This window comes from Pinus tabuliformis, chromosome X, assembly GCF_031772625.1.
Source record: "Pinus tabuliformis cultivar Carrire ecotype Pingquan chromosome X, CPIR1, whole genome shotgun sequence".
In the NCBI taxonomy this organism is placed as follows: Eukaryota; Viridiplantae; Streptophyta; class Pinopsida; order Pinales; family Pinaceae; genus Pinus; species Pinus tabuliformis.
The window spans coordinates 1,702,656,464-1,702,673,905 of NC_142308.1; positions in this window are offsets into that span (position 1 = coordinate 1,702,656,464).

The window sequence follows — 17,442 nt, forward strand, 5'->3', positions numbered from 1 at the left end:
ACGACACAGTTCTAGATGTTGACGGCTGTTCAGACATTTGTAGTCTATCCAAAATATTACCTAGCGATTCTACAAGAGCTTCCGCTGGTGGTAGAATAACTTCTAATGAAGAAGGATATAGAGTGACCCCGACTCCAAATTGCGTTGGAGTACTTGTTTGAGGATCTTCTACAATTTCTTCTATGGCAATCAGACCAGGTGGAAGGGGAAGACCGTCAGGTCCGTAGAATATTTCTGGTGCGGAAGAAGGTGTGAAATCGGCAGCGACAGATGTTTGAAGAGCAAGACTCTCCGAACCAGTTGTAGATGGAACTGGTTCGGTAACACAAGTGTTTACTCGCAGACTAGGATCAATATCACTGTCCTTCTGTGGCTGCTAAACTTCTTCTGTAGAGGTAGGGATTCTAGAAATGTTTGGAGTAACCAGAGTCTCTGATGTCGTTGGAACACTTATTCTAACTTTAATAGGAGATTTGGAACCAGTTAAACAAGTTCTCTTTGTCCGTACTAGCTTCAATTCCGGAGACAAAGACGGTTGACTCGTAAGCCTGCACGAACGACATGGTTTCAATTGAATTTCTTCCACGATTGCGGATTACTCAATCAACTAAAATAAAGGGGAAGTATGTTTCCGATTTAAATGAATTTTAGACGCTTTGACACAACTTGTTTTTTTCAGTTTTTAAGAGTCGAGAAAAAACAAAAGATGACTCTAGTCTCCTTCGATTTTTAATGAGCCTGAAGTGACAAGTGCTCAGATGGACCTTTTCCGTTAAGGAGTCTGAAAAGGAATGAAAGGGACTGCTCTGGAAGTCTAGGTAGAGGGAGTACCAAACCAATCTCAAAACTGCAGAATACTTTTTACGGTACGGCAGTCAATCTTCCCGAATGTTGTGTTTAGTGCATTGCGATCGATAGGGCGGCAGACACGGCTTCCTATGGATAAAGGATTTAAGCCTATAGGAGTCTCCCAAAATATACTTGATGGTATGTGGGAGCACAAGTCCGTACTTGCACTTATCGTCTCAAAATTTAGGAATCACCCAACCATCAGTGAGAACAACAGTTACTAGGCTTTACGACGCCGAAATACGTCTCTAGCCTAGACCTCTAAATGTTGTGCATTAAGTTCCAAAGCGTTGTTCAATTCATTGAATTTATTTTAAGTTGATCTTGCTTATGAAGTTTGCCTTTCGGGTTCACCACGAGATGTAGATGTAATTCCTAAAATGCAATCTAAAGATGATAAACAAACTTTTTATCTCTTTTATGCAATGAAAATCCTAGCTACTAGGGAAAAGAAAGACAGAACCTTTTCTCAAAGAGCAAAGAGCACACTGTAAATGCACTTTCCTAAATCAAGCCAAAAAGACTGTCTATATGCAAATGCACATGCATGTATTTGTTTTCGACTTTCTTAGTATATGGATGTTAAAAAGAAAGTTGATGTACAAATCTGAAATTCTTTTCAAGTGACAAATATAAACAAGCTTCTTTTCGAAATCAAAAATAAAGATGATTACAACACCTTACGATTTTGAAATGAATACTTGTTTTTGACACTAGAAAATTACAAATTCATACCAAAGGCAATAGTAACAGGATAATCGACCATCAACAGCAATAAAACTCTTTCCTACGATTGAAATCGACACTTGCGACAGATTCAAATCAAAGGACGACAGTACAACTATGCTACTTTTGCAAAGGAGAACTGTAAATGACTCAACAAACACACAAAAACATCTACAGTTCTTTTGTACAAAGGAGGCAGAATAACAGCAAGGAAAAGGAGTTTCAAACAGACATATACTGATCACAGGCAGCAAAATTCAGGAATAGAACTGGAAAGAATGAAGCACAGAAGCCACAGCTGCACAGAGCTAGTCTGATCAGCGCACCTGTAACACAGAGAATCTGAAATGCAGCGCAGGTTGTCCACTCGGGAAGTGCGCTGAAATTCAGAATCTCTGAACAGTACCTGCGCTGGGCAAGAAACGAGACTCTGTTCGGGTTCCAAGTCACAGTTTGCAGTTCAGTTCTTGGTTTTTGGCCGAGTAAAAAGCAATCAGTAATGCAACAATCAGGGGTAGATCTAAGGAGGATCTAAGAGCTATCACAAGGGCAATTAGATAGTTTGTGAATCATTTGTTTAAATCATAAACAGGTCCAGTAGATGGATTGAAGTAGCAGTTATCTACTTTGCATTTGTTATGGCAAATGCTGTTCGAATGCTACTTGTAAGTTTATGAAACAAACAACAAAGAATGATAAACAAACAAACTAATTAGCTCCCGAGTGGAGTCACCATTTTGTTACAGGGAAAAGTGACTATATAGAACTACTCTATCCCACTATGGTGTGACAACTGCCTTAGAAACAAACAGAGAAAAACTACTGCTATTTTTCCTTTATGAATTATAGATAGAGAGGAACAAAAAGACCAACCTCTGTCTTGCGCTAATCCTTCGATTCGATCCCTCTCTTCCTTGATAGTCCTCAGCTACCTGTTCTCTTGCATGCCCAGCTTCACAAAGTAACTATAAGATCACAGAAGCATAGAACTATACAAATACATGGATCTATATTCATAAACAATCTAGGATCAGATGTAAATTGATCATACAAATGTAACAAGCATCAGTGATACAAAAGCATGGAGGAAAACTCAAATAGTTTTTATTGATAAACAAGAAAATATCCAGGAGGAGTTACAACCAGTAGTTCCGAACCAGCATCAACCTCCCAGCAAAGAAGCCCCTCTTCACCTCAAACAAAGCCTAGATCACCCAACAATCTGATGTTTTTCTCTAGAAACCAACAGCAATTCCTTACAATATGCAAAATTCCAGCCTCTGGATCTCTAGGATGAGGGATCCATATATAGATATCTGTAAGGGGGATGAGTCAGCTTATGATTTGATTAGTGTCTTTCTCTCTGTCAGTTCTTTCTTCCACTTGGAGACTGAGGGCCTCTTACTCATCCTTGGTCGAATTCAGTGAGGCAAGTGTCACAGGAGAAGATTCTGGAAGCTTCCATTGTCTCTCCACCTCGCGGAATGACACTACCATTTGTCATTTCTCGCCCATCGCACCCCACAGAAGGGACTTTTGAAATGCAATGCACCCTCACAGTGTATTTAGGTGAGATGCAACGCACTTAGCCAATGGAGTAGCTGCAATGATCCTGTTTTGACCAATTCTGAGTAGTTTCTGGTGGAGAACTTCTGGGAGAAGCTGTAATCTATTGACCTTGTTCCTTTAGGGGTTAGAAAAACACTTTTAGGGACTTAGGAGCCCTTGGTTTATGGACATTTCATGCTTGGAGTTGTAGGGCACAAAAATTTCTATAACAATTGCCCCCTAAAGTATGAGGCCGTTAACCTTTTGGTGTCGGGTGAAATGCTTTATTATGAGGATCTGAAGTTCTTTCAATGCTGGGAGGAGACCTGTAATAAGATACAATACAATACATTATCTTCATAATATTTTCATGATCTAGCTGAGTCGGGCATTCCCATGCTCAACTTTATAAATTCATTTTCATGTACATAGGACAGACAATCGTCTGAGTGTAGACTGATGATTCTGATAGAGCCATCATCCTTTTGGTAGGATGATTATCTGTGCTACAGTGATGTACACTTAATGATTTTATTTCCCTGAATATATATCACAGCCCAGATGGATGAAACTAGATCCGGGGTCTTCAATCTCGTCTAATCTTCACTCGAAGTACAAGTCGATCCATGTGAGAAATGTTCTGAAGTCGAACATGGAAAGACATCGCTTGATTACCAGTCAATGATGTAAACTGTTAACAAGCGTGAGAGGAATCACCGATAATGATAATGACCCTCAAGGTACTGCAGTACAATTCACATGGTGTGAATAAAGGACTTGGCGTTGAACACCATGCAAAATATTTCGGTCGAAGGCCACTGATGTAAACCTGTCGCCGAAAGTGAGAAACTTGCCATTGAGGCATGAAAGCTTCAAAGTACTGAATGGGGTGTTCCTAGATCAAATTCTTGGATAATGAGCTGATGTCGACAAGAAGTGATCCGTCACAAAAGGGCCTTAATGAATCCCACATCAATGACACGGAACAGAGCAAATGATTTTAATGGAGGTGAAAACGATCTGGTGATATAAGGTTCAGGGCGGCGATCATGAAAGAATGGAGTATAATGTATGGTAGTGGGTGAGACACAGGTGAATTCTCTGAATGACTTCTCTTGAACATATCGGCGACACTGTTGTGATGGATTGGTAGCATTAACCCCAAATGTGGATGGTATGGCGTGACCATGGTGATGTGACCGGTGAATGAAACAACCCAACCCGACTCGGACACGAAGTGGAAGTGTCATGTTCAAGAGCGACTTGCTACCAATAAAGTTTCTTTGAGTTTTCTTCCCAATTTTCCCCAGTCATTGCTGACCAGTAGCTCTTTATTTTTGTCAAACTTGAGGAGGATAACATATGCTTGTTCTACAATTTTCCCTTCGTGAAAACCCATCGCTATGTTTTAACGAGCCTAGCGATAGTGAAACTCGTTCTCGTCTATAGACAAGTTTGTCACTATTAATCTTTTTAACGAGTTTAATGACAAAGATAAATCGGTCCTTTTCAATTTTAGAGAGTCTGAAAAGGAACGTAAAGGTAACTCCAAAATTCCTTTTTTGTCATCTAATCCCTTAAGTCCGAAAAAGTATAAAACAATACAGAAGTGATGAATTTTAGATACTTTTAACGAGCCGAACAAAACAAGCGCTCTATCTTTTTGTGTAATAATCCCTCAGGTGCAAAAAGATTAAAATCTAGAGGAGGGATAGCACTTCCTGTCCCTTTAACAAGCTGGAGAGGCGAATGGCTCGGCAATCTTTTCATATTTTACGAGTCAGTTGAAAAGAGCTTAAAGGAGACTCGCTTTTGAGGAACGAGTGATAAAACGGGTAGGAGCTGATTCCAGGTAGGGTTTGGAATTTTCCAATCACGGCAGTGTCACAAGGATGGCTAGTGAAATCACTCTTCGCAGTTGTTCCCAAAAATGGGTAAACAATCAAATGGAGGTGAATGATCGGCCAGTGAAAAAGTGGAGGTGACGGTGCAAACACGACCAAGGCTTTAATGGCTGAAGTGCTACATTCACGATGGTTGTTTACCAGGGATTAGTTCATTTTTTAACGAGCTTAAACGCGGGTGGAAACATTTTCTCATGTCTTATGTTTATTTTTTAATGATCTTGAACTACATGCTAAAACTACTCGATTAAATGGTCCCTTTTTTATTTTACCATAGATAGCTCTATTTCTTTCAAAGATTGTACTTTATTTTCAACTACTTCATCAAAATAGTAAAAAATGAACAATATATGCTTGAAAATGAGTTAGAACACCAATATTTTAATTTGAACTACGTAAAAAGTAATGAAAAAATGTTTTTACCTCTCATTTTACCATTTCATTTGAACTTTGGTTTGTTGGAGCTTTGGAGGTGCTTTCCCTCCTTGATTTTCACCAGCTGATTTCAGGAGATTCTGTGGACGATTCACGGCGCCATCTGGACTAGGTAGGAGCTAAACCTAAGCTCTTTCATTTCATGGTTTCCATTTTGTATTTTGAGCCTGATTCCTAGCTTCTCTGAGCCCCTAGGGTTTGAAAAGCTCATTCTGCCTTCAGCGCACCCTCTGTGTATCGAAAGGTGCATTGAATGTTGGCCATTATAAAGGCCATCTGACATGCAACGCACCCAGAGTACTGCTGCAGGTGCGATGGGCGCAGAGAAGGAATTCTGTGCACAATTTTTGATGGAAATTTTGCCTGTTTCTTACCAAAATCAGGATCTAACTCTTCTCTTGTTCTTTTTCAGATATATTTGGAGCAAGATGACCATTACATGGCGAAAACGTGAGCATGAAGAAGAGGGCATGCTTTCCCTACATGATCCAGTTACAGTAAACGCATTGCGAAACTGTGGCTTGCTGAAGTTTTTCTGCATTTCTAGGATGAGACAACAGATCAACTTACTGCAGTATTTGCTCGATGCTTGGGATCCTACCAATCAGGTTTTCCAGATCAGGGGAAAATCTATCCCATTGACTGTAGTAGACATCTATTTCTTGATTGGCTTGTCGAGGCGGGGTTCCCCCATCTCTTTGTCAGGTTCGGCCCGAGGAGGTGACTCGGTGAGAGATTATGTTCGCCGGTACTGCAAAGAAGGATCTCAGCTGAGTAAAGACAGCAAGATCATCATCCGTGATGTTACTGACAGCTCCCTTAGGACTATTCTATTTACTTTTGGTAGGATCGCCCGTGGTGTGGCTCTTCATGTAGCCAACCGATCTTATATGCAGTATGCCTTGGAATGCCTCCAACCGAAGGTGTTCAACTGGTGCGACGCAGTACTTCTTGTGATGAAAGAACAGTTAACCAAGATAAAGAGCGGGAGATGGGTTGACCATATGTCTAGGAATGCTGGCCAGTCTCAGATTTCATTTTCTGATACCTTCTTCAGGTGGTTTGATCATTAGGATATGGTTTATTCCGAGTATCCATACGCTGGCATGGACTTCCAGGGTGATCCAGATTTGGTACTGCCAGATGGCGAATAGTGGGGCGCCATTGGTAAAATTTTTGATCATATTCCTGTTTATCGTTTTTTGTTTATAATGTCCTTGTGCTTTATTCTATCAATACTTTAATCAAACTCATGTGTACATGCAGATGTTGGTCCTGTTCGTCCAACAGTTCGCCTGAGAGTACCAGCTACTGCCCCAGCAGGAGAGGCCGTCGGAAGGGATATCGTTCGTGATCTCGATGTGGCTGAGACTCTCACAGCATTACAGGAGCAGGTTGAGGACCTCACTCTTGGTATTCCGGATGTGAGGACTGACGAGCTACCTTTGAGGTTACAGTGGCATACTATTGGTATGCCCAGACAATGGACTCGTCTCTTACGCATGATCGCACAGGCTGTGACTTGCTATCATGAGCATCATTAGACTAGGGTGCCCCCTAGCATTTTGAGTTTTTTGGTCATTTGACCGATTTTGTCATGGTTACAGAACATTATGTGTAAACCATAAACAATTATATATATTTTTGATTTTCGGAGTTTTATTTTGGTTAAGTTACATGATCCAAATGTAAACATTAATGGTATGTTTCTTTTTATAAATGTTGTAAATGTCTATCTAACACATAATTTGCTAATGAGTCCGTTAATGTGTTTAAGTTTCTGGAAATGTGTTGATATTGAATAAAATCAAATTGTCTTTCCAAAATCTTAACCCTTAGGAACATGCGATAAATAGTTGGGTTTCAGACGGAATAGATACCAGTGAGTTGTAGTATTACGAGTTGTGAGTCTAGCCTGACAATTAGTCGGCATATACCATGTGTGATGGCATCAGAGAGAAGTTCTATCAACGCGCTATATTCAGTGATGTTATTTGTTGATCGACCAATACATACCCCTCTGAAACTTACTAACTCGTCGCTTGGATCAAAAATAGCCCAGGCTGCAGAAGATAGGTTCCGCGAACTACGATTCGCTCCGTCGGCATATCCAACACATGACTCTAATAGGTTTGACATCTGCAACAAATGTAAAAAGTGGATTACTTGACCAAAATAAACACTTTAGTGAAAACAAAAACATAACAAAAGCATACAGGTTACCATTACGCATAGTAACGCTTGAGGTACAACCCATTACGAGGTTGCGCCAGTGGAATTCCGTCATAATCCATTAACTCGTAGGCTCCTTTTGCTAACACTCGTTTAACAATATAGGGGCCCATCCATAAAGACTTAAATTTACCTGCTCCCAATTTGTCGGATTCTTGGTCGTAAAGTAAGACCAAGTCACCTTCTGAGAAGACACGGGGTTTGACATTTTTGTCGAACTGCGCCTTGACTCGCTTCTTATGGGCTTCGTTAGCCAAAGCAGCATCACGACGGGTTTCATCCAATTCGATTAATTCCAAGAAACGAGCTTCTTCTTCTGAAGTTCCGGGGAGGAGATCAATTGCGAGTTTAAGAGACGAGATTTCACACTGGATCGGTAAGACTGCTTCCAGGCCATATACCAGTTGGAAAGGTGTAAACCCGGTTGCATTCCTTACCGATGTTCTGTAAGCCCACAAAGCTGAGTATAGGATTAGGTTCCATCTTATTTTGTGAACTCCAATCATCCTTTGCATCATGCGTTTCAGGACCTTGTTGATTGCTTCAACTTGTCCGTTGGCTTGCGGATAATATGGAGTAGAGCTGTCGTGAGACAACCCTAGTTTGGCAGCTAATTCGACCATCATGTGATTGCGAAAATGCAATCCATGATCTGTGACTATAGCCTGCGGCATGCCGAATCTGGTGACTACATGATTGAAAAAGAAGAGGGCAGCTGTTTCACCAGTATTATCTAAATGTAGGCATCACCTTAGCCCATTTGGTAAAATAGTCAACTGCGACTATGATATACCCATGCCCCCCGGTCGAGGTGGGGTTACATGTCATGAAATCGATGCCCCATTTGGCGAATGGCCCAACAGCAACTATTGGCTTTAGAGGTGTGGGTGGTCTTTTGGTTTTGCTATCGAAAATTTGACAAGCATGGCATCTTCTAACTGCAATTATGCAATCTTTGAACATTGTTGGCCAGAAGTATCCTGCTCGTAAGATTTTTTGCGTTGTAGCATATCCAGATTGATGCCCTCCACACATGCTTGAATGACAATCATTCAGGACTTTTTCAGCCTCCTCATGGGTGAGGCACCTTCTCAGAACCATATCGATACGACGACGGTAAAGTGTATCACCGACGATCATGTAGTCTTTTGCTTGGTATCGAATACATTTTTGTTCGGAGTGGGAGGTGTTCGGCCTATACTTTTGGGTTTGGAGATAAATGATTATATCCCCATACCACTCATTGCTTGTAGATATCGGAAACAAATTTTCGTCCACGATTGTTTCTTCGGATGTTTCATCGTTGGACAACGATGGGAGATTGCATAATAATTCTGCAAAAACTAGAGCTTTCTTCGACTTGGATTTTACAAATTCCAGATCAAACTATTGTAGGATTGCTATCCATTTTGAATATTTTCCCCCCAGCAACTGTAGCGACAATATATAAGTCATGGGGTTGCAATCTGACAGAATGGTAGTTTTCCGAAAGAGGACATAGTGTCGAAATCTCTGTATCACTTGAACACCTGCAAGTGCTAGCTTTTCAACGTAAGAATATTTTCTTTCTGTATCATTTAAGTTTTTACTTAAATAATATATAGGATTTTCAATTCCATCGACTTCTTGAACTAAAACCATTGCGATGGTCGTATCTGCTGCAGCCAGATACAGGTTAAAATCTTTTTGATAATCAGGAATGTACATTAATGATGCTTTCATTAGGGATTCTTTTAAAGCATCAAAGGAAGCTTGCGCAACCTAATCCCAGACAAAGGGTACTTCCTTTTTCAAAAGACATGTATAACCTTTAGCAAGTTCGGCGTAATTTGGAATAAACCTCCTCAGAAAGTTTGCTTTCCCTTGGAGTTTCTGAATCTGAAGCAAATTCGAAGGTGGAGGCAAATTTATGATTGCCTGGACCTTACATGGGTCGAGACGAATCCCGTCCTTGGAGACTACAAAGCCAAGTAAACGACCAGAACTGACGCAAAATACACATTTGTGTGGATTGAGTCGTATCTTGTAGTGTCGGCAACGTAGAAATATCACTCTTAAATGTTGCGGATGATCAGTCCGCTTTCGCGAATGAGCCGGAAGGTCGTTGAGGTACGGTTGAACGATGTTTTTGATGTCATGGAAGGCATAATTCATTGCCCTCTGAAATGTCGCCCCTGCATTCTTTAAGCCAAAGGGTAATTTTCGATATGCGAATGTGCCCCACGGGCAAATAAATGCACTCTTTGACTGGTCCTGTGGGCGGATATTTATTTGATTATACCCGGAGAATCCATCCATGAATGAAAAGATTTCGCATCCGGTGCATTCATCAATTATCTGGTCAATGAAGGGTGCAGGGTAGTTGTCTTTTGGACAAGCATGATTTACATCCCTATAATCGACGCACACTCTAATTGTTCCTTGTTTTTTCATAACAGGGACAATATTCGATACCCAATCGGTTAGAGGAACTGGGTAGATGAAACCAGCATGGAGAAGTTTTTCAAATTTTTCCTTAATGGCAGCTGCTTTCTTGGGGTGCACCTGCCTTAGCTGTTGTCGTACTGGTTTGACATCTGGATACATCTTAATTTCGTGTTCAACGATACTCGAGTCAATGCCTGGCATTTCACTGTATGACCAGGAAAAGACATCTTTGAATTCGCGAAAAAGAGCGTTATATATTTCCAGTTCTGAAGGAGAACAACATTTGTGTTGACGGGAAAAGTGTCTATTCAGAACGACCCTATCCCACTAAGGTGTGACAGTGACCTTAGCAACAAACATAGAAAACTACTTTTGTATTCTTCTTTATGAACTATAAACGAAGAGGAATAGGATGAACCAACCTGTGTCCTCCGCTAGTCCTTTGATCCAATCTCTCTCCTCTTTGACAGCTTCCAGCTACCTGCTCCCTTATTTGCCCAACTTCACCAAGTTCCTGTAAGATCACAGAAGAAGAAAACTACACAAAGACATGGATTTATATTCATAAAAAGCTTAGGATCAGATTTAAGCTAAACATACAAATGTAACAAACATCAATGATACACAAGCATGTAGGAGAAACTCAAATAGTTTTATTGATATAACAAGAAAATCCAGGAGGAGTTACAACCAATGATTCCTGATCCATCATCAGCCTCCCAGCAAAGAAGCCCCTCTTCACCTCCAACAAAGCATAAATCACCCAATACTCTGATATCAATCTCAAAACCAACAACAATTCTCTGCAATGTACAAAATTCCAGCCTTCGGATCTCTGGGATGAGGGATCCATATATAGATGTATGCAAAGAGGATGAGTCAGCTTGTCATCTGAATAGTGTCTTCTCTCTATCAGTTATTGCTTCCACTTGGAGACTGAGAGCCTCTTACTCATACTTGGTCGAACTCAGTGAGGCAAGTGTCATAGGGGAAGATTCTGGAAGCTTCCATTGTCTTTCCACCTCGCGGAATGGCACTGCCATTTGTCATTTCCCGCTCAACGTACCCTGGTAGTGAATTTAGGTGTGTTGCAATGCACCTAGCTAGTGTACTTGGGTGCTATGCAACGCAGCTAGCTAGTGGAGCAACTGAAATGATCCTAATTTGACTGATTCTGAGCAGTTTCTGGTGGAGAACTTCTGGGAGAAGCTGTAATTTGTTGACCTTGTTCCTTTAGGGGTAGGAACAACAATTTTAGGGACTTAGGATCCCTTGGTTTATGGACATTTCATGCTTAGAGCTGTAAGGCACAAAAATGTCTATAACAGTTGCCCCCTAAAGTATGAGGCCGTTTATCGGGTGAAATGCTTTATTAGGAGGATCCGAAGTTCTTTCAATGCTGGGCGGAGACTTGTAATAAGATACAATACAATACATTATCTCCATACTATTTTCATGATCCAGCTGAGGCGGGCATTCCCATGCTCAGCTTTATAAATTCATTTTCATGTACATAGGACAGACAATCGTCTGATGGTAGACTGATGATTCTGATAGAGCCATCATCCTTTTGGTAGGATGATTATCTATGCTGCAAGGCTGTACATTTCAATGTCTTTACTTTCCTGAATATATATCACAGCCCGGATGGATGAAACTAGATCCGGGGTCTTCAATCTCGTCTGATCTTCACTCGAAGTACAAGTCGATCCATGTGAGAAATGTTTTGAAGTCGAACATGGAAAGACATCGCTTGATTACCAGTCAATGATGTAAACTGTTAACAAGCGCGAGAGGAATCACCGATAATAATGATGACCCTCAAGGTACTGTAGTACAATTCATGTGGTGTGAATAAAGGACTTGGCGTCGAACACCACGTAAAATCTTTCGGCCGAAGGTCATTGATGTATACCTGTCGCCGGAAGTGAGAAACTTGCCATTGAGGCATGCAAGCTTCAAAGTACTGAATGGGGTGTTCCTAGATCAACTTCTTGGATAATGAGCTGATGTCGACAAGAAGCGATCCGTCAAAGGAGGGCCTTAATGAATTCCACATCAATGACACAGAATGGAGGTGAAAACGATCTGATGATACATGGTTCAGGATGGCAGTCATGAAAGAACGAAGTATAATGTATGGTAGTGGATGGGACACAGGTGACTTCTCTGAATGACTTCTCTTGAACATGTTGGTGACACTTATGTGATGGATTGGTAGCATTTACCCCAAATGTGGATGGTATGGCGTGACCATGGTGATGTGACAGGTGAATGAAACAACCCAACCCGATTCAGACACAGAGTGGAAGTGTCATGTTCAAGAGCGACTTGCTACCAATAAAGATTCTTTGAGTTTTCTTCCCAATTTTTCCCCAGTCATTGCTGACCAGTACCTCTTTATTTTGGTCAAGCTTGAGGAGGATAACATATGCTTGTTCTATAATTTTCCCTTCGGGCAAACCCATCACTATGTTTTAACAAGCCTAGCGATAGTGAAACTCGTTCTCGTCTAAAGACAAGTTTGTCGCTATTAATCTTTTTAACGAGTCTAAAGACAAAGATAACTTGGTCCTTTTCATTTTTAGAGAGTCTGAAAAGGTACGTAAAGGTAACTCCAAAATTCCTTTTTCGTCATCTAATCCCTTAAGTCTGAAAAAGTATAAAACAATACAGAAGGGATGAATTTTCGATAGTTTTAACGATCCGAACAACACAAGCGCTCGATCGTTTTGTGCAATAATCCCTCAGGTCCAAAAAGATTAAAATCTAGAGGAGGGATAGCACTTCTCGTCGCTTTAACGAGCTAGAAGGCCAAAACTTAGCAATCTTTTCATATTTTACGAGTCAGTTGAAAAGAGCTTAAAGAAGACTCGTCTTTTGAGGAACGAGTGATAAAATGGGTAGCAGCTAATTCCAGGTAAGGTTTGGAATTTTCCAATCACGGGAGTATCACAAGGATGGCTAGTGAAATCACTCTTCGCAGCTGTTCCTCAAAATGGGTAAACAATCAAATGGAGGTGAATGATCGGCCAATGGAAAAGTGGAGGTGATGGTGCAAACACGACCAAGGCTTTAATGGCTGAAGTACTACATTCACGGTGGTTATTTACCGGAGAATAGTTCATTTTTTAACGAGCTTAAACGCGGATTGAAACACTTGCTCATGTCTTATGTTTATTTTTTAACGAGCTTGAACTATGTGCTAAAACTACTCGATTAATCCAGTCATATGATAAGAATGTCTCATATAAAACGACAACTTTTAGATTTTTGCCCCACATCCTTTCTTTATGCAAGTTAGGTGACGACTAATCCTACAAGTTTAAAGGGTTAGCCTACAGGTTTAAAGGGAGGACCTAAAAATTTAAAAAATAAATAGTCGCCCTTCGCTTGCACTCCAAAAGGTTTGCATGCCCCCAAGTATAAAACAGAGTTTCGAGGTCTCCCTCTATTCGAGCTGACAAAACATTCGTTTTATCAGGAAGGGTCACCCTTTATTTGAGCTGACAAAACATTCGTTTTATCAGGAAGGGTAATACCTCTTACAGGTTACCCAAAGATTGTTCTATTTACGGCGTAAACAAAACACTTCCCTGGCGATGTCTACCGAGATAAACAAAGGTGAGTGACGACGCCCGCCAACTCACATAACTTTGACAAAAGAATCTTATTCTAGAATAACCCCTCTTCCACCGACGGATGGGGTACAGACTAGTCATATTCTCCCGCGGAAACCTACCTTATACCCAAAGTTTTCCTGCCGAAGCAGACCAGGATGCATGCCCCCTGGGTTTCAGTCATATCCCTCCGAATTACTCGCATTCATCGGGAGGACGGAATGGGGGTTGAGACATTTCTGGCATGAAGAGACCGTTTAGGGATGGTATATGACTATTTGCTATGCGTGATCCGGGAAATGAAAGCTGGTCCACGAGCTTGACCACTCTTCCTTCGTGCGGAAAACACATTACTCTAAAGAGTGAGGAGACGATGGCTCCCATGCAATAAATATAGTCTCTTCCAAGGAGTATATTGTAATCTAAGGGTCCTTGAACTACCATTACATTCATTTGAACTGTCTTCCTTCTCAATGTTATGGGCACATTGGGAAGGATCCCTAAAGGTCGACTGGTTCCTTTATCAAAGCCTGTCAGATTTCTCATCTCAGGCGAAAGCGATGGTGAACCAAGCGCTTTCCAAGCAGTAGAGGAAAGGATACTCACAGAAGCCCCCTCATCTATGATGGTACCAGCCATAACCATTCTATATATTTGTACGATAATTTGGAATGGTATGCTTGCTCATAGGCGGGGTCTGCCTAGTTGATTCCAGTCGAAGGAGACAACTAGGTTGCTTGGAGGTGGGACCGAATAGACGGCCGAGTATGGCTCTAACGAACTTCCTTCCTGCGGTAAAGGAACGGGTAAATTTCCCCCATGTTCGTCGGAGTCTGTGTTTATGAAGAGAATTTGGACGGTGCCATCCTTTTTCTCCTCTGTGACGGTATCATCTGAAGATGAAACCTCTGAAGGCAAGACCGGGTCAACTGCCGCCTCGACCTTTTGACTTTCGTCTGGTATGGATTCAGATGGTTTATCTTCAACAATAGACGCTTCAGCCGACCACTTGAGCGGGCCAGCTGGATTCTCAACTAGCGATGGACTCGGCAAGAGTTTTTTATATCCATGAGGAAGTCGTAATGGTGAAACCGGACGATCTTCCAAAACTCTTTTAGCCTCATCTAAGAAGGTACAACGGTGGACAGCATGATCGCCTTCTCACAGTTTACAAGGAAATCTAGCTTTCCCTTTTTGTCCTGGGGCTTCACTTTCACTAGTTGACGGTGTGTTTTCAACATGATCATCAGAGGTTGATGACACCGGATTGTGCAAACGAGGAGACCAGTCCCTTAGTATCCGAGGGATGCAAGGACAATCTCTGTGGAAGTGGTCTCCTTTGCAAATGACACATGGCGATTTAGGCCTGGTCGGTGCAGTGTGTGGATTTTCGTTAGACGACACTCGTTTGCCCCCATTCGCTTTTGGCTCCTTCTTCTTCTTCTCTTTCTTCTTCTTTTCCTTCTTCTCCTTAGGAACTTGACTTTTGGCTTTGCCAGCCCCATCAAGCGAAGAGGAAGGAGGAGAGGAAGAATTAGAGGAAGTAGAAGGTTGGTGGGCAATTATGGACTCGTCTAATTGTTGATTCGATTGTTCAGGAATAATTGTGTTCTGAACGACATTGGTTGAGAAGAGCCATATCGGCAAGCCAATTATCAGTCCTGGAAGCGACAAGGTGGCCATATGGGGTGCACCAACATCTCCCCAAGAGGAGAAGGGACTAGGATTTCCACCAAGGGGAATTCCTTGGTTGGTAGACTCCATTTTCTCAACCTAAGATCAACGTAGGAAAGGGGTAATGAATATTCCGTTTAAAATAAATTTTTAGATGCTTTGACACAACTTGTTTTTTCAGTTTTTAAGAGTCGAGAAAAAACAAAAGATGACTCTAGTCTCCTTCGATTTTTAATGAGCCTGAAGTGACAAGTGCTCAGATGGACTTTTCCGTTAAGGAGTCTGAAAAGGAACGAAAGGGACTACTCCGGACATATAGGTAGAGGGAGTACCAAACCAATCACAAAATTGCAGAATACGTTTTACGGTACGGCAGTCAATCTTCCCGAATGCTGTGTTCGGTGCATTGAGGGCAGCCGACACGGCTTCCTATGGATAAAAGGTTTTAAGCCTATAGGGGTCTCCCAATATATACTCGACGGTACGTGGGAGCACAAGTCCGTACTGGCACTTATCGTCTCACAGTGGAGGAATCACCCAACCATCAGTGAGGACAACAGTTACTAGGCTTTACGACGTCGGAATACGTCTCTAGCCTAGACCTCTATGTTGTGAGTTAAGTTCCAAAGCATTGTTAGATTCATTCAATTTATTTTAAGTTGATCTTTCTTATGGAGTTTTCCTTTTGGGTTCACCACAAGATGTAGATGTAATTCCTAAATGCAATCTAAAGATGATAAGCAAATCTTTTATCTCTTTTCGGCAATGAAAATCCTAGCTACAAGGGGAAAAGAAAGACACAATCTTTTCGCAAAGAGAAAAGAGCACACTGTAAATGCACTTTTCCTAAATCAAGCCATACAAACTATCAATATGCAAATGCACATGTGCATGTATTTGTTTTTCACTTTCTTAATATTGATGCCTAAAAAGAAAGTTGATGTAAAAATCTGAATTTGCTTTCAAATGACAAACACAAACAAGCTTCTTTTCGAAATCAAAAGGTAGAGATGATTACGACACTTTATGATTTTGAAATAAATACTCGTTTCGACACTAGAAAGTCACAAATTCAAACCAAAGGCAAAAGTAAAAGCATAATCGACTGTCAACAGCAAATAAACTTTCTCCTAAGACCAAAATCGACAGTTACGACAGATCTAAATCAAAGGACGATAGTATGACTATTCTACTTTGGAATGGAAAACTGTAAATGATGCCACAAACACACAAAAACATCCACAATCTTTTTGTATAAAGGAGGCAGAATTAAGGCAAAGAAAAGGGGTTTTTAAACAGGCACATACACTGATCACAGGCTGCAAAAATCAGAGACAAAACTGGAAAGAATGAAGCACAGAACCTCAGCTGCACAGGGCTAGGCTGATCAGCGCACCTGTAACACAGAGAAATTGGATTGCAGTGCAGGTAGCCCTCTCGGGACCTGTGTTGAAATGCAGAACCTCTTCACAGAGCCTGCGCTGGGGCAGAAACGAGAATTCTATCCGGGTTCTGGGTCACGGTTTGCAGTTTAATCTATGGTTTTTGGCCGAGTAAAAGAAATCAATAATGCACAATCAGAGGGTTGATTTAAAGGAGGTCTAAGAGCTTTCGCAAAGGGCAATCAGATCATTTGTGAATCAGCTGTTCAAATCATAAACAGATCCAGTGAATGGATTGAAGTAGCAGGTGTCTACTTTGCATTTGTAAATGGCAAATGCAGTTCGATTGCTACTTCTAAGTTTATGAAACAAACAACAAGAGAAACACAAATAAACTAATTAGACAATCGTCCCTAGTGGAGTCGCCATTTTGTTGACGGGAAAAGTGTCTATTCAGAACGACCCTATCCCACTAAGGTGTGACAGTGACCTTAGCAACAAATAGAGAAAACTACTTTTGTATTCTTCTTTATGAACTATAAACGAAGAGGAATAGGATGAACCAACCTGTGTCTTGCGCTAGTCCTTTGATCCAATCTCTCTCCTCTTTGACAGCTTCCAGCTACCTGCTCCCTTACTTGCCCA